We start from the raw sequence: 18,137 nt of genomic DNA on the forward strand, positions 1-18,137 counted from the left end.
TAGTCAACATAATCAAATAATCAAATCAAATAATCAAATAATCTTAATCAAATAATCAAATAATCTTAAGTGGCTTCGCAACATTGCAATGCAGACATGGTATGTAATATCACATAAATATCAGCACAGCCAGATATTCTACAACATATTTAGGGCATTTTACACATTGCAGTGTTGTGAAGCCGCTTAAGACGATCTGGTTATTATTGTACATTCTTTTGGCCACTAGCCGTAGACCTCTTTTTGTTATGTTTTAAAATTATTTAATCCTATGTTATAATATATAAATATTACATTTGTTTAGACCTTGACATTCATCCATATGATTGACAGGATCGCAACCTACCACTTCCCACACTATAGAACCTATAACCTCCCACACCATAGCGTACTTCATTGAAGAGGTTTATGAGCCTTTGAAACCCTATAGGCATCTAACCAAGAAACCCATGCCTAACCAGGATGGAACCAGCTATAGGGACCAGGTCTGGGTGGTTTGGTCACACATGAGGTCACCAGACTGAACCCTTGATACAAGCACTCAATGACTTCCCATCTTCTCTTTCCATGGTTCATTTTACATATCATAAATCCCTGCATATTTTAGGTAAGCTAAACCATTCAGTATTCCATTAGTACATCCATCAAAACTTATTTACACTATTGAATTTATTTTAATGCTGCCAGCATTTTCAGCTGTACACAGTTATTTCCCATATATTCAATAAACGTTGTCCAACGTATGTTCTCCTTGTTCTCTTATTTCATATGTTAAGTCTGCAAGCTGCACATAGTCTGTCAACTTAAGTTGCCATTCTTGTTTAGTTGGGACCTCTCTCATTTTCCATGCTGGGGCTAACGAAACACAGGCCACATACATAACCTTTTTTGACACCTGGTGTCAAAACTGCCTAGCTCTTCTGTGATTCAGGTTTACTATGTCCATTGGCCTACTCCCCTTCAATCCATCCCCATCTTCATTTGCTTCATTGCTAATGCTGGCTGGTTACTAACCCAGCAAGGCCTCATTGTCCATCACCCTGCTTCTATTTGTCCTGCAGCCCAGTGATATGGTTCACCCCACCAGGAACCAGGGGGCTCATGAGCTCTTAGGATCCTGCCCCCTTTCCTCTCTCAGGCTTCCAGAGTATGGATAAAATGCAGGTCCCGAGCCTGGGTTGTGTGTGTGTGTGTGTGTGTGTGTGTGTGAGAGAGAGAGAGAGAGAGAGAGAGAGAGAGAGAGAGAGAGAGAGAGAGAGAGAGAGGAGAACTCTTTGGGGACCTTCCCAGTGAAAATCCCATCCTGAGGACAACCTGAAGATCAGCCTGACAATCCTGAAGTCAGAGATGGAGTGACCTCAGAAAGCAAGGCAGATGCAAGGGACTGACAACCTACTTCTAGTGGGGCTCCTGTGATTTTGAGAGGCAGACAACAGAGGAGCCGCTGGCAGTGCAGCTGTTAAGGATTCCACCTTGCCTGTCCCCTTGCACGGCAGATGGGGGAAACGCTTTGGTGTAAGGACACGTAATGATTCATCAAGTTAAAGTCGTTGATATCTTTCAAAATACCCATTTCCTTAATGGCTTCTCCTGTACTTAATGTCTTTAATAAAGATTTCATCCTTTTAAGGATCTGGCAGTACATTTTGGCATTCGTCTCCGAGCTGACTTCTTCTTTCTCACTGGGACCAGAATGTCTTTTTCCTTTACGTGGGAGTGGGGTGGGGAAGAAGAGGAATAATTATTTTAAAGCAATTGTACTAGGTCCTCTTGGACAGGGAATGGAGGAAACAGACTCAAGATACAGACAGGCAATGCAATGTGTTTAATGGGACTTACTTCCAGGCAAGGGAATACAGGGTGGAAATGAGTGGTGTGTAGTCAGTAGACTAGTGAGACTAGGCTAGCCTCCCACCACCTTCCGAAAACCAGGTTTGAGAAGGAGGGCTCCAGCATCTTGTTGGAGGCCTGGCGCCTCTTCCCCAAAGCCCAGGAAGCTTCTGTCCAGCTTAGGGAGGGAGGTGTGATGCTTGTGATGTCACAAAGTCACCCCCCATCACCCTCACAAGCTGCCCCCTCTAACCTTAACTTTTCCCCTCCGAAAAATTTCACTGCATGCCACTGAAACAATCATCTACATATATCCAATCAAGGATCCCCATCAGCAATGCTGGCAAAGACCTTGACCCATGACTGTGGAGTATTATTTATTTTTATTTACTAAGTCTTATACTCCACATTTCTTCTGTCATGAAGCTTAAGACAATGCACATGGGATTCCGAGGCAACCTTGTGGGAATGTTGTGGATACTAGGAGAGGATATATTGATTAAATATTATCCTTCCTCACTCATGCTTGTGAGACAGCAGCAGAATATATTCCCCAGCATATAGCAGGAAGCTAGTTGGTAGAGTTGTTTGAATCTCTTTACTTAAGCAATCCAATCTGGCTTTGTCCAGATTGGGTTTTGTTCCTGGTAATAATACCTTTATTGTCATTGTACAACCTGTATACAATTAAATTAAATGAGCCTCCCCCCCAAACACTCAATCTCTTGAACAACATACCACCTCACAATTCAATTTCTCTGTTATTTTCAATTCAACAGCCTAACAGCCAACGGATAGAAGCTATTTTTTAGCCTGTTGGTACGGCTGATTATACTTCTATATCTCCTGCCTGAGGGTAGAAGATTAAAGAGGTGGTGGTGGGGTGTGAGTCATCACTGAGAATTTTTCTCGCTCTCCTAAGGCAACTATCCCTTGCAATGTCATTGAGCGGACTCAAGGGACAGCCCATGAGATCATGTGCTGTATTCACCACCCTCTGTAGAGACTTTCTGTCTGTGGCTGTCAGGTCAGCATACCACACTGTGATACAATATGAAAGGACACTTTCTATTGTGGACCGGTAAAAGGAGTTCATCAATTGTTGTTTAACATTATTCTTTTGCAAGACCCTGAGGAAATGGAGTTTCTGTTTGGCCTTTCTGACCACCTGAGTTATGCTGATTTCCCAAGTGAGGTCCTCACTAAGGTAAGTCCCCTTTTATTCCTCCTAAAAAGAATAAAGACACAACAATCCTCTTTTAAAAGTAATAAGAAGTTTACTTACGTTCAGTTCACAGTTGGATCTCTGAAGGCAGGCTTTAGCTTAGAGTTACAGAAAAGGGTTTGAGTTCATTCCATATGGGAATGAGCCCATGTCCTGGTGGCTGAGAACCAGCAGACAGCAAAATACATCAGATGATGGCATCAAGAAGAAGAAGAGCTAAAAGAGGAAGATGGCTGTGTGACCAGCCCCTTTTATGGGGTCTTCCAGGGTTATGTCCACCTACCTGGTCGCATGCAGCGGGAGGAAGCTCCAGACCAGGTGTCACAGGAAATCCTCCTGGGTGGAGTAACACCCCCCACTGCACGTCCACTCTGGGCAAATAGGAAGTGTTGTACTTGACTGCTTATGTTACATCCCACAAATCTCCCATCCGAACACTGGCCAGAGCAAGATCTGCTTGGCTTCAGCAAAACAGGGTACAATGTGCCCTTAGGCAGTGCTGGTATTTATTCTACCTGCTCCTTTTCCTCATAACTTGGGGGGTTGGTTTGTGCATGGTTCTGCGTTATGACAGCTCCAGCATCCATTGGTGACCCCAGAACTAAGTCTACAGGTAGAGCTTCCACATCAGCTCATATGCAGTGCTTTTCAGGCATAAAATACCCACAAGTCACTTCAACAGAAAGTCTTGATTTAAATCCAATCAAGAGAATAGTCACAGGATCATACGGAGGCTTTCAGCTAGACATCTCTAAAAATGCCATGAAAACCTACCAACGATGAAACAAAATTCAGTGTGGCAACATGCCCACCATTCAACGTGTTATAAATTCTGTTAGGTTACCTTGCAGTAAGATACCGCGGATAATTAATAGGGATGAATGAAAATGCAAGCAACACTTTAAAAGGGTTTTAGCAGAAAGGGGCATGAATGTATTACCACTCTTCTCCGCCGAACCCATGGAGTAGATTAAGACATATGGAACAGATTCAGCAACTGATTCTTGGCATGTGCTGAGAGACCCATAGTGCCTAGGCCTCCGTAAACTTGCTCCAAATTCTTCAGCATGTAGATGAAATGATGATACCACTGCCCTCCTTTGGGCCTTGGAGACTTTGCAGTGCACGCCTTCCCACGCCCAATAATTAATCTTTCATATTCGGCTACATAAATAGCATTTAATTGTCAGTCTCAGAACTAAAAATACAACAGCTAGCTTATGCACGTCTCTGTAAAATCTCATCAGTAACAATAGGAGACTCAAATGTATTTTGTGTTAGCTTAGAACTAACCTTTGTGACTCATTACCAATCCGATCAAAGCCTCTCTTGCTAGGAATTCGTCTTTCCTTCATGGCAACCAAGCTGTCTTTATTCACCTGTGCTTTCTGACAGGACCTTCAGTTTTCATGCAGGCTATATGTGCCTGCCTTCATATAATCACACCTATTCTCTTCCTACCTGTAAAAGTTGCTTCAAAACAGCCAACTTCAACGCCTTATGCAGAGAATCGGGTTTCCTGATTACCGTATTTAACCGAGTGACGTTTTCCAGCATTGTGGGCATTCTGATCATGCTTCAGGTGCAGGCGCAGTGTCATAAACAAGCATTCTGGAAAGTCATGTTAAGCAACCAGTAGGATGATTGATAGGTCTCGTGCATCCAAAACATGCAGAAACTGGCTTTGGCAGTCAGACTGAATGGATGATGCAGTGGAAGGAGAAGCAGGGAACTTCCGCCGCTCACGGAACAAAGTGTCTAGTGACTCTAATCTTATGACACCTTCATGGCGCACAACTGCCTTCTGGCTTAAAAGACTTTTGACATGTGCTGCTGACATGGGCAGGCAGAGGACAGATGCACAGATATGTCCCTCGCACATTTTAGTCATTTTCATCAGTGCATTCTCCAGTATCACGGCAAGTTAAAAAAAGAGATTAACACTGCGACCAGAGATTTTGAATGTTGCAATAACTTCCCATATATTAGCTCAGTCCAACAATCCAGTGAGGTAGGTGCAGTTGTGTAAGTTTAAACAACAACCACGACACTTTTACATACTGTACATGCAGTCTTTTCCTCCCTTTTTTTGCTAGAGGAAAGGGTCTCATGGATTCGGAAGCTGCCTTTTAATGAGCCAGAACCTTGGTTCATCTTGTGCAGTGTACACAAAGTGGCAAGGGCTGTCCAGGGTTTTGGGCAGAGAGTATTCTTAGCCCCACCTGGAGAGGACAGGAATTGAAGGTGGGATCATCTTCATTCAAAGCAGGCGCTTTGCTACTTGGGTCATGACAATTCATGTGAAAATTGGGGGGGAGGGGATAGATTTCTAGTTTCATTTAGGTAACCTTATCTGCAATGTGAAAAGGCTTGTCAGCCTGGCAAGTACAGTGGTACCTCTGGTTACGTGCTTAATTTGTTCCGGAGGTCCGTTCTTAACCTGAAACCTTTCTTAACCTGAAGCACCACTTTAGCTAATGGGGCCTCCTGCTGCTGCCACGCCACTGCTGCACGATTTCTGTTCTCATCCTGAAGCAAAGTTCTTAACTCGAAGTACTATTTCTGGGTTAGTGGAGTCTGTAACCTGAAGTGTTTGTAACCTGAAGCATATGTAACCTGAGGTACCACTGTATTCTCTCTCTCTCTCTCTCTCTCTCTCTCTCTCTCTCTCTCTCTCTCTCTCTCACACACACACACACACACCTATCTCCTCCTCCTCCTCCTCCTCCTCTTCCTCTTCTTCTTCTTCTTCTTCTTCTTCTTCTTCTTCTTCTTCTTCTTCTTCTTCTTCTTCTTCTTCTCATCATCTGTCTTGGAAGACAATGGAGGAGTGTCCCTTTGGGGGTGAAGTCAAACTGTTGGAAGGTCCTCTCCATCATTATATAATCATCATTTTATTTATTTATACTCCACCTTTCAGGACAACTCCTTACAAGTAGCTTACAGCTTTCAAAATATATAACTTCATGTAAAACAAAATAGAAAACAGCATCGATACAACCTCTTCTTAAAACTTTCTCAGTCTCAGGTGACGACAAATGGGACTTCCTTCTTGCCTCCAACACACAATGCTTTTTCCAGTGGTTCAGTAGTTCAGCTGTCAATCACTGAATATTGAGACTGGCAAGAACTGACTGGCAAACAATAAAAAAATAAATAAATATGTACATGTGTGAACCTGGCAACCTGCCCTTTTAGGACCGTGGATCCATTAGATGACTTTTTTTTAAAAGACTGGTGCCAATGGCTTGAGGCACATAGCAGCCGTGGGAGAGGTTGGGACCATAGTAAGGGCAAATGATTTAAAAAAAACCCGTCCAGCCTCCCTCCAGGTATGGTTCTGATCAGACTCCCCCAATTACTTTAGATCAACTTCCCCCAATTAAGGGTCTTTCAGATGTTGCGGAACGCCAGCTCTTATCAGCCCCTGTTAGCATGGCCAAAAAGATCAGCGATTATGGGAGTCATGGGACAGGAACATCTAGAAGGTATGGGAATACTATTCTGAACGATAAATTACACAAATGCTAATAATCACAAAGAGCGCTATGTGTTGCGCAGCTCTGAATGTGAAAGGACTCTAATGTTTGGGGAGTCTATCTGGAGCGGAACAAAGGAGCAATCTACCCAGTAGTCCTTGTGACACCTTGTGGCCGGAAAAAATTACAGCTTGAGCGTGTAAAATGGTTTTTCTTTTACACAACAGCCTCTCCTTTTAGTTGACTTAAAAATAAAAATAAAAGAATGACTTATTCCCTTTGATTGCCTGAGGACTATCACTTGAAGTGCACGTTCCATTTTAAAGGTAGATTTGCCGAGTTTGTCAGTTGTCCTGGCAGGTGTCAAAAGGTCAGGTATCCACGCTGATTCCTTTAGAAGCATCAAAGTAATCTTTGATACCATGGGGACAGCCAAGTGCATGATTCATAATTAATACATTTTCTCAAGGAACTGAGCTGTTCCTGCTTATGAGCTGATTTTTGAGTGATCTGGGCTTGTATCACATTCATAATCTTCTCCCAGGCCTTTGGCCAATTAAACAACCAATGTCCTTTTAAACTGGGTGTGTTTTGTTTGTTACTATGGGTTAACACTCACCTTTTTGCCCTGCTCTTTCAAGGCAGATGTCTGCGCTTTAACGCTCCATGTCCATGAGTTTGTTTGTGTGTGTGTGTGTGCACCACAAGCTTCCCCAATGAAAACCCACTCTTTAAAGATGAATCGGAGCAAAGACAATTTCCTACGGATTGCTGTTTGCTCCAATTGAGTTTTAAAGAGCAGCTTTTCGTGAGGAAAGCTCCAGACTGCAGTGCTTCCCAAACGTGGGTCTCCAGCTGTTTTTGGACTACAACTCCCATCATCCAGCAAGACCGCTGGTCAGGGATGATGGGAATTGTAGTCCGAAAGCAGCTGGAGACTGAAGTTTGGGAAACACTGCTCCAGAGCAAAACAGGATGCTCATACGCAGAGCTTTAATTTGTGGACCGTGCCTAGAAAGAGTGGAGGAAAGTTTAGTAAAAACACTTTATGTACCAGTTGGTCTTCATCTGCTGTTTCCTTTCCAGAGCTATGAGCCCTTTCTGCTGTTCTCTCGACACATGATCTTTTACATGCTCCTCCGCCACTCAAACTTGGCACCAAAGCTGTGGGAAACCTGCACAAGTGTGTCTGACTTTGTACTCTTGTGGAGAGCTCATGAATGGATTCTGGTGCTGTGATTAACATCTGGAGGGCTGCCATAAATCAAACTGTATATACTTAAGAAGGCTAGTCTAGTCTAATGGGAAACAATGTGCAGGAACGATGAAAAAAATTAACCTGGGGCAGTTCAGATCAATGCAATCATATGATGCATCCCTTAATGTTCTGATCAGTGCCACTACGATAAGGATCACAGGAACTATCCAAATCTCTCTCTCTTAAAAAAACCACCATGGTCCCAAGGATATCTGACCGAAGCCTCTTGGGTTTTTAAAGGCTAATTGGCTGCAAAGATTGAATTGTTTTTGGCTGGTGAACATGCTCTCCATTGGGTGGAATAAACTCTGCTCTTTATAGGATATTTTCAGCTGAAAATGGTTTTTTAAATTTTTTTGCTGCTTCTCAGATATTTGCTGATGGTTTGAATATTTGCTAAAGGGTCGCTGAATTTGATTAATGACTACGTTTAATTTTAAGATTCATTTTTTATGTTTGTTTTAAGTTCTTTTCATTAGTTTGCCAAATGAAATATAGGTATGCGTTTCAAGCACATTCTGTCTATTCCACTGCGGTATGCTAAATGCGATCATTGGGTTGTAGCCAACCATGTCATCCCATTAGCACAATAACTTCAATCAATACAATATTTCCTGTATCACTATCTTCCAAGCTCAGAGCAACCAGCTGTTTATCATGGGAATGCCCTGATTTTAATATCTGCATGCTGCCTTAATTCTTGGCAATGCTGAATTAAACTGGTTACTAATTCTACATCTATATAATAGGTATCGCCCAACCCAGCCTCCTCATACTGTGAATAGTGGGCAACTTTGCACCCAGCAATGGATGAGGTACAGGCAACAGATGTGTACAAATTTTGTTCAGCAAGTTCAGTGTGGAGGCACAACTCTGGTTGTTAGAAAGCAGAGGTGGGGAAAATTGTCACCTTCCAAACAATACAACTCCCATCATCCATGACTATTGGCCCAGGTGGGAGGGACTGATGGGATATGGAGTCCAACAACATCCGGAGGGCCACAGGTTCCCCATTCCTTCTCTAGACCAAACCTTCAGGGCTACTAGGTCCAGAGTGGCAAGGGATGGAGTCTATTTCGAACTTGCCTGCCTCGCTCACCCAAAACTAATAGAGGAAAGGTGGAGGGATCTGGAGAGGCCTCCCTCAAGGCATAACAGGGTGAGCAGCAGTGAGGAATCAGAATTTGCTGGGTCACCTCGTCTTGGGACTTAGATGCTGAGCACAATACAGAGTGTTAGTGCTGACATTTAAAGCCCTAAATGGCCTCAGCCCAGTATGCCTGAAGTAGCATCTCTAACCCCATCATTCAGCCCAGACACTGAGGGCCAGCTCCGAGGGCCTTCTGGTGGTTCCATCACTGTGAGAAGTGAGGTTACAGGGAACAAGGCAGAGGGCCTTCTCAGCAGTGGCGCCCACCCTGTGGAATCCCCTATCATCAGATGTCAAGGAAATTAACAACTATCTGACTTTTAGAAGACATCTGAAGGAAGCCCTGTTTAGTGAAGTTTTTCATGTTTGATGTTTTATTGTGTTTTTAATGTTTTCTTGGGAGCTGCCCAGAGTGGCTGGGGAAACCCAGCCAGATGGGTGGAGTATAAATAATAAAGTTGTTGTTGTTGTTGTTGTTGTTAGATGTGGAGCATTGACACCTGCAGCCTCAGCCCAGGGAGCTACCTGCACTGGTGGAGGTTTAGTTCAAGTTAAGGCACTTGAATATTCTGTTGGACTTGTACACCCATTCAACTTGGAGTGAGGTCAATCGAAGACAGTAGGGCTTCCTTCTGAGCAGACATGTGCAGAACTGCACTGTTAATGTAGTTGTAATGTAGATGTGTAATGGAGATGTGCCCCTTGTCTAGATTTTTAAGTTTAGTTTTAAGTGCTTGGGAAATAGGTCTGCAGGCAACTCAATGGACCTTCCCTGTTCAGAGGCAAACTACATGCAGAGGGGGGACAGTTAACATTGGAGGGTTGTGGTCTGCTGGATCAGGGCATTGGTCCATCTAGTCTATCATCCTGTTCTCACAATGGCCAACCAGTTGCCTAATGGGAAGCTTAAAAGCAGGACCTGAGCACAACAACACTCTTCCCTCTTGTGGCTCCCAGCCATTGGCATACAAACCCACCCAGTTTATACACAAACACACGTCCCCCATTAGGAAGCTCACATACTGAAGCCACTGCACGCAGCTGTTTCTTTCTCCCAAGGTACCTTTGGGAAAGTTCTGCTCTGCGACCTCTGCATCTGCACCATCCCCCTAAGTGCTAAGAGTTATGTTCAGCCTACTAATAGCGTGTCAAGAAACAAACAGCCCTGTCTCGTCCAGCATCTGCTAAGGCTTGCTTACCCTGCAGGGATCTCCTCGGTGTGGTTGTCAGAGGGACAGAGATCATTTTGTTCCCACCTGACGTGATCAGCCTTCAAGGTTACCAACAGATTATTTAAAGATGACTTGGCACGGCCCCTTTGGTTTCTCATGTTGGTGACAGAATGTCATTTCCTTTACTGGAGGGCTGGAGTGCACCTTTGTCCCAGCATGTCGCCATCTCTTCAGAATCAGAGATGGGACCCTCAAGTTCTGAAAGAGCTTCAGTCTGGAGATTGGCTAAAACTGGCTAATGTGAGTCTCTCTGCAGGTCTATTTTATTGTCAGAGAGCATCATCTCTATTTATGAATGCCTTTTATGGTTGTCAAACAACACCCATTTACAGTGAAAGATTTCCTGGTTCTCACCCCATTAATGAACACACATCTCTTTTTAATATGTTTCCTTGTTCCCAATCAATTCAAATAATACTTGTTTTACAAACGAAGACTAAAACCAAGCTCCCCCACCCTCCTGCTTCATAAAAGGAAACTTTCTTTAATATAAAGAAATTATTGATATAAACACATACAAAATATATTAAAAGGGATAAGTGTAACCAATACAAATGCAGCAGAAATAGAAAAAAAACCACCACAAATAACATGAAAACACAGTGCAGAGGAAAATCTGAAAACAACTTGACAGTACAATATGACACAATACAATAAAAGGAAACTTGAAATATTAGGGAATGGAACATGCAAGAGAGGAAAAGGCTAGGAAGAGAGGCTGTGATGGAGCCTTTTCCTCTGAGCCACAAACAGTCTGATCTGGGAAACAAGGTTTTGAGGGAGCATTTTCTGTGTGAGATAGGCAAAATGATAGGATATTGGGTAGTGATGAGGGCATAGGGAAGCAGATTCTCGTTCAGGTACAGGAGTTTGCACTCGCAGAACAAACTTGTAGATAAGTGTGCTCAGAGAATTGTGTTCAGCTGGGAATTGCTGTGGACTGTGACCGGGATCATGTACCTTTCTGGTGCTCCTTGGCTGATTTTTCTTCACACTAAAAGCCCTACTGGAAAAATTAACTAATAAACTGAAACTGACACGGGGACAAACAGAAGAAGACACCTTCACCCCGGTATGGCTCCCCTTTATCACATACACAGCCCAACAAGACAATGACAATAATCCACCAACAGCATACAAATCAATATGGCTAACCTGATCCAAAACACCCACCCACCCCACTCACACACGAAAACAAAGATCACCACAGCCAATCACAAACAAACAATCACACCCTAGGCCAATCCCAAACTCTCTCACCACCAAAGGAACACAAGTGAACAACACAAGCAACGTTGAAACCAAACTCTACATACATTAAGCAAAATAGAAACACCGCCACCTGACCCCACCCCCATCCATCTTCCCTCCCTCCACCCCCTTTCTTTTTCCTTTTTTTTTCTTCTCCCCCTAATGCCTCAACAAATGAAATGGATTTGTAAAAATGTTACATGGGGAAAAAAATATATGAGGCATTACACTTCTGTAAAACAAGAAAATCCTAAATAAAATATACGCGAATGGAAAATGAAAAAAAAAAAGTGATCCATTGAAAGGTCCTCAAGCACACACAATTAACTAGCATGAAGGGTAGTCTGGTATTGTATAGTCAGGATAAGGGAAGGCACAATGGTGGGAAGTCCAAGGTTCCATACTTGACACCTCCACTTTAAAGGAACCGGGAGCAGGTGAAGAATTACCTGACACCCTGGAGAGCCACTAGCAGTTGGACTAGACAACTGCCCCCTCCTTTCTTTATCATGTTTTAGAGCGTGAAGGACGGATGGTAGCTGGAGGGCAGGTGGGTGAAGGGGCAGCTGCTGGAGCTCAGTTGCTGTGCCGCCGAAGCTGTTGGCAAGACCAGAAACAAACAAAGTTCAGAAGTTAAAAACTCTAAAAAGAAAGAGAAATTGGAAAGGGTGGTGGTGGACACAGAAGAGGACCCCCCCCAAGAATTGTAAGCTCTTCCCCATCAATCACATTGGTTCCAATTCTGAACCGTTTTATCACACCCCTTTTATATCTCTGCTGGTTTCGGTCTAAATGCCCCACCCTTAAATTCCACCAAAGTGGAATGAAATGAGTCCAGCCAGTTAGCTAGATGAACAGATCTGGTCTAAAACAGCTTCCTAAAGGCAGGGTATAAATTCTCTTTTACATAATTGCTCAAATAGCTTTATCAATAAGTTCATTGGGTCACTCTCTCTCTTGCTGAATAAGCAAGCAGAGGATGCTACAGGCTGAGAAAGCTCCCCAGTTTTAGTTCCCAGCCAATGTGGTTATTCGTGAATGGAGGAAATAAAGGCCATTTAGCTATCAGTCAAAACAGACTTGGCTGTCCCTTAACTTTGCATAGACATTGACAATGTGGGACGATCCCCTGCCCTGACTCCCAGGCAAGCACAAGAGCAGAGAGATATAGTGAAACATTAATAGTCATTATTGCACTATTAAAACGGCATATAAAATTCCCGTTTGTGCAGTATAAACCATCTGGAAAGGTAGACTGCATCTGAATTATGTCTCTCCCCCCCCCCAAAGCCATGTTTGGTATTACCTTTTGGAATAGGACCTATTATACATACAATCTATAATACAGTGGTACCTCGGGTTACAGACACTTCAGGTTACAGACGCTTCAGGTTACAGACGCTTCAGGTTACAGACTCCACTAACCCAGAAATAGTACCTTGGGTTAAGAACTTTGCTTCAGGATCAGAACAGAAATCATGCTGTGGTGGCAGCAGGAGGCCCCATTAGCTAAAGTGGTACCTCAGGTTAAGAACTGTTTCAGGTTAAGAACGGACCTCCAGAACGAATTAAGTTCTTAACCCGAGGGACCACTGTATGTCAATGAGACAAATTTATTTAAGGGGTAGCTTATCCTACATGCATGCCCACCAGGGAGTCAGGAATGGTTCCCAGTTACCGTCAGGCCAAAGCCACATGTTTCTGCTATATAATCTGTGGAATAACCATTAGACACAGAATAGTTCATTTATCAGTTTTGCTCACATAAGAATGATCCTTACTTCAGCACTAGGGGATGGCGGACAGCGGATTACAATGTTCAACAATATCTATGGTTATCTACTGTCACCTTGTGTTTAAAAAATATAATTGCACTTAAGACCCCATTACTGTGAGCGGTAAACCCTGTAATGTAGAAAAACAGATAGCAAAACACGTATGTCTTTTAAAAAAAATCATTGAATTAGCTAATGTGTATTAATTACTACAGCATGTGTCTGTTTCCCCCCTTGAAATATATAAAACACGCCTTTTGGGCTTATATATGATTTTTTCATATCAAATTAAACAAACAAAAGAAGTATTTGCAGTCATCACAATAAAGCTTGATTATGATGACCTTTTGGGCTCTTGCTGAAAGAAAGGCATTTAGACTTCCCCATATTTGGTTAATTTCACATATTGTTGCACATATGGTTATGCAATAAGACTAAGGAATGTAAAATGCAATTCCTGTCAGGGAAGAAACCTTCAGTCATGTAGCCCTTTGACTATTTTCCAGACATTGTTGATGCATTACACTATTTTTTGCTGTAACATTCTGTCTCCCTGGATTAACTCTCAATATTTTTCCCATGCATGGAGATGTTTACCAGACATAAAAATGTTGACTTAGTTTTCAAGACTTCTTGATCGATGACCCTATGACCTGAGGATAGATACCTGGCTAGATCTGGAGGGTAGTCATTTCCGACAAAAATGTATTTTTCCTGTATCTGTATACACAAGAATCCTGTGGAGACAAAGCATGACATTCCAGCTGAATTGCAGCTCCTAGACAACAGAGAATGTTTGTGTAGTAAATGAGATTGATGCCATTCTAGTCACTATTGTTTTGCCCAGTAGGGGGTGCACATGTATTTTTATTTTTTATTTTGTGCTGGCGGTGGGGAACATTCCATCAATATACTTGTTTCTGTTCCTAGTAAAAGATCGTTTCTGTATAAAAAGGGGTTTGAAAAGTATCTCTGCGGAATGCAGATTAGATAAAACCATGCTCAGGTTGACTCAGATATTTCCTAATTCAAACGAGACTTTGCCAACTTCATGCAGTCTCATAAGGTCCTAGTTTATTGTTCTCCTATTCCTAGGATGAGGTAGAATTCAACCAGGTGTGGAGGGGAGGCCTACCCCTCCTTTTAGAGACATCCTGGCAACACATCTGTGCTTGACCAACTCTTTAGACATGTAAATAAGGTGTCTAACAGGTTGGTTAGACCCATTAACCCAACAAAGGACTGGTTTGATATTTCCCTCTGCTACGGGCTCCCATCCTACAGATACAAAATGAAAGACATGGAGGTGACCCAAAGCATTATCCACTCCCCCAACCCTGTAACAATAAGCTTGACTATAAAGCTCAGTTGCTACAGGTGCTTGACAAATGGGACCCACAACAAAATGTTGCAGTGTTGAGTGCTCCTGTTCTTGCTGCCTGCCAGCCAGAAAGCCAGCCAGCCATGCCTGCCTGCCTTCTTTCAAGATACTCCATTCCACTTTCCCTCAAGTTTCCCATATTTCCCACTCCGGACTGTCAATCAGCATGCAGTACCTGCCGAGCATGCTCAGGGCACACAGAGATGTTTTTGTACTTCTAAACCAATTGATGATGATGATGATGATGATAATTTATTACTTATACCCCGCCCATCTGGCTGGGTCTCCCCAGCCACTCTGGGCAGCTCCCAACATAATATGGAAAACACGATAAAACATCAAACATTAAAAACTTCCCTAAACAGGGCTGTCTTCAGATGTCTTCTAAAAGTCAGATGGTTGTCTATTTCCTTGACATCTGATGGGAGGGCGTTCCACAGGGCGGGTGCCACTACCAAGAAGGTCCTCTGCCTGGTTCCCCGTAACCTCACTTCTCGCAGGGAGGGAACCTCCAGAAGGCCCTCAGAGCTGGACCTCATTGTCTGGGCTGAATGATGGGGGTGGAAATGCTCCTTCAGGTATACTGGGCTGAGGCTGTTTAGGGCTTTAAAGGTCAGCACCAACACTTTGAATTGTGCTCGGAAACGTACTGGGAGCCAATGTAGGTCTTTCAAGACCGGTGTTTTATGGTCTTGGTGGCCACTCCCAGTCACCAGTCTAGCTGCCATGACTGCGAGTTGATGCCTACCTCTTGCACCAATAGGGACATGTGATCCATACCTGGAGAATAAATTTGTTATTAGTATATGTCCGACAACGATGGTCAGTTGATGGTCCTACACTCATGTTCTGAAATAGCATGTAGTCTAAAGCATACTTTTTGCACCCCTAGTGCACCATTTTTTGTCAGTCATGTCATGGTTTATGTGGGTACAATTTTGTAGCAGAATAATAATAATAAAAATAGTGTGTGCAAACTCTGACTGTGGATGATAAATCTCTCCATAATAAGAGGACCTAGTCACATACAGGCTCCGGCAACTGGTTTACCGTGTCATTACATGAAGGCCAGAGTAAATTACCACTTGGTCACTTGCCTGTATTCACCGACAGAGAGAAGAACCAGAGGCATGTGAGATTTTTGTGTGTGTGTGGCAGTGGATACAACAAAGATTTGCTTTATTTCTGGAAAGAGAACAGGAAGTGGGAAGCCCAGCCTGCAAGTGAGTCGTGTTCACGGAAGGTGAGATTTGTCAGGTCTCAAAGGTCATGTCCACAGGTGAGTCACTCCATAAGCCTTATTGGGAGTGCCCCTAAGTATTTAATAAAATTAACCTGTCTCCTTAAATTAGTCACTTCTCCCCTTCCCCCAGTGTGTGTGTGTGTGTGTGTGTGTGTGTGAGAGAGAGAGAGAGAGAGAGAGAGAGAGAACTAAAATGCCACTTCCGCACCTTGATGAATACTCAGGACAAAAGGAACCATAACCAGCCTTCTTTTCCTCTTTTAATCTTTTTATTTCATTTTAGGGGGGACAGAATCAGTTGGTATTTTGAAACATCAGCCATAGTTGCTGGTTGTGCGATATAAGAGCGTAAGAAGATTATACTAGTTTGCGTTTCCTGTGGAAATCAAAGCACAGGTAACCACTTAATGAGCTAATCTTGTAAAAACATCAATTAAAAAGTTGCAACAAATGGTTCAGACACAAGTTATATATAAAATTCATTTGGCTTTCAAGGTTGTCATTTAGAAAAGAAAGTCTCTCCCCCTTGCCCTAAAGACAAGTGTTTCACAGTACATGTGATTATTCCTCAGAGGAATTTCTTCCGTAAGGGGTCGCCCAGCCTGTTTCTCCCACAATCCAGCTTGTAATATTATTTTTGCTCACCAAGGTATTTTATTTTTTTAATAAAAAAGCCTTACATAAATTAAATCTTTCGGGGGCATGGCAAAGGTGTGGAAGTGATTGAAGTGCAATGTGAATCACAAAAAACCCCCAAAACAATTTGTCAGATATGGCAACCACATTGAATGAAGGAAAGAAATAAACAGCAGCAAAGCACTGAATGAAATACCAATGTCATAAAAATACCTGAATCAACATTTGACTGTACAAATGCCCAGCGTTCCCTGCAAGGAATCACTGATTGTTAAACCACACCAGGAATTGTAGCTGTGGGAGGGGAATCAAGGTCTCCTAACAACTCTGAGCTCCCTTAAACAAACTACAGCTCCCAGAATTCTTTGGGGGAAGCCATCACTGTTTTAAATGCATGGTGTGAATGTGGCCTTTGGGAGGCTCTGGCTCCCAGACATTCTGACTCATGGGTTCTATTAATGCAATAATGTATGTCAGACAGGCTAATTTAGGGAAGATAGGTTTCTTTTGTCTTCAGTTTTAATCTTCCATAGTGAAGGCCTTTGAAGATTTCTCTGATTCTTGTCTATTCCTTTCACTTCATGTTGAAACCTAAAAAGGGGCCTCAGTACTTTCTCCTAATCGTTCTCACTTTTACCAGCTTGTTTAATTTCTTTCTTTCTTTCTTTCTTTCTTTCTTTCTTTCTTTCTTTCTTTCTTTCTTTCTTTCTTTCTTTCTTTCTTTCCTTCTTTCCTTCTTTCCTTCTTTCCTTCTTTCCTTCTTTCCTTCTTTCCTTCTTTCCTTCTTTCTCTCCCTCCCTCCCTCTCTCTCTCCCCCCCTCCCTCTCCCTCTCCCTTTCCCTCCCTCTCTCCTTCCCATTCTGCTCAACTAACTGGCAATGAACCATCTGAGAAACCTTGTTTGGAATTTCCCATTCCTGCTTTCAGAGAAATAGTTCCAGCTTAATCCGGTTTCGCCATAGTGCCTTTCCTTAAGCATATTAGCTGGCAAGGCTCTCTTGCGGCCTCCACTGTCTGGCTGGAAGTAGTGTGACGTCTATAATAAGGTCTGTTCAGTTTCTAAATCGGTCAAATCCTCTTGGCGCGTTACAAGTTACCAGTCACCTCAAGTAAACAGGTCACTGTTATTGAAGAGGACTTGGGATTTGTAACACATGCAGGAATTGACGTTGATGGGTCTTGGTGTCTACTTATTGGTCTGGGGAGTTCTACCACATGTTCTTTCCTCTAGGCCAATCTACCCCTTCCTGGTACCCTCCAGAGAGTAATGGCCAGGGGCTGTGTTGCTCTCCTGGCTTCCCAACATTGTGTGTAGCTGCTGTTGACAAGGAGGGTGGAAGGGACATGGTAGTAGGAAGCTTGGATAAATGGTATCCTGCAGAATGGTGTGAGCAAGGGAGGATGAAGGTATTGCATAAGAGCAACCCACCAAGGTACTTGTTTTCCGCATTGTAAGTTGTTGAACCTTATGGTTCAGCAGGGGATACGGGTGGTGCTGTGGTCTAAACCACTGAGCCCCTTGGGCTTGCTGATCAGAAGGTTGGTAGTTCGAATCCCTGCGACGGGGTGAGCTCCCATTGCTCTGTCCCAGCTCCTGACAACCCAGCAGTTCGAAAGCACACCAGTGAAAGTAGATAAATAGGTACCACTGTGGCAGGAAGGTAAATGGCGTTTCTG

At 43.2% G+C, this 18,137-nt stretch overlaps 1 long non-coding RNA gene across 2 annotated transcripts; it reads left to right on the forward strand.

Annotated features, from left to right (window-relative positions):
• Nucleotides 1-2,814: 2,814 nt before the first annotated feature.
• On the forward strand, nucleotides 2,815-9,371 carry LOC309370441. 2 transcript variants are annotated; one of them, XR_014168569.1, is made up of 3 exons: nucleotides 2,815-3,037; nucleotides 6,423-7,805; nucleotides 8,542-9,371. It is a non-coding gene; the product is annotated as an uncharacterized lncRNA (long non-coding RNA). The 2 variants fall into 2 exon arrangements; XR_014168570.1 differs by having other exon boundaries at nucleotides 7,621-7,805.
• Nucleotides 9,372-18,137: the final 8,766 nt, after the last annotated feature.

Source organism: Podarcis melisellensis, assembly GCF_964234715.1.
Source record: "Podarcis melisellensis genome assembly, chromosome: 5".
In the NCBI taxonomy this organism is placed as follows: domain Eukaryota; kingdom Metazoa; phylum Chordata; class Lepidosauria; order Squamata; family Lacertidae; genus Podarcis; species Podarcis melisellensis.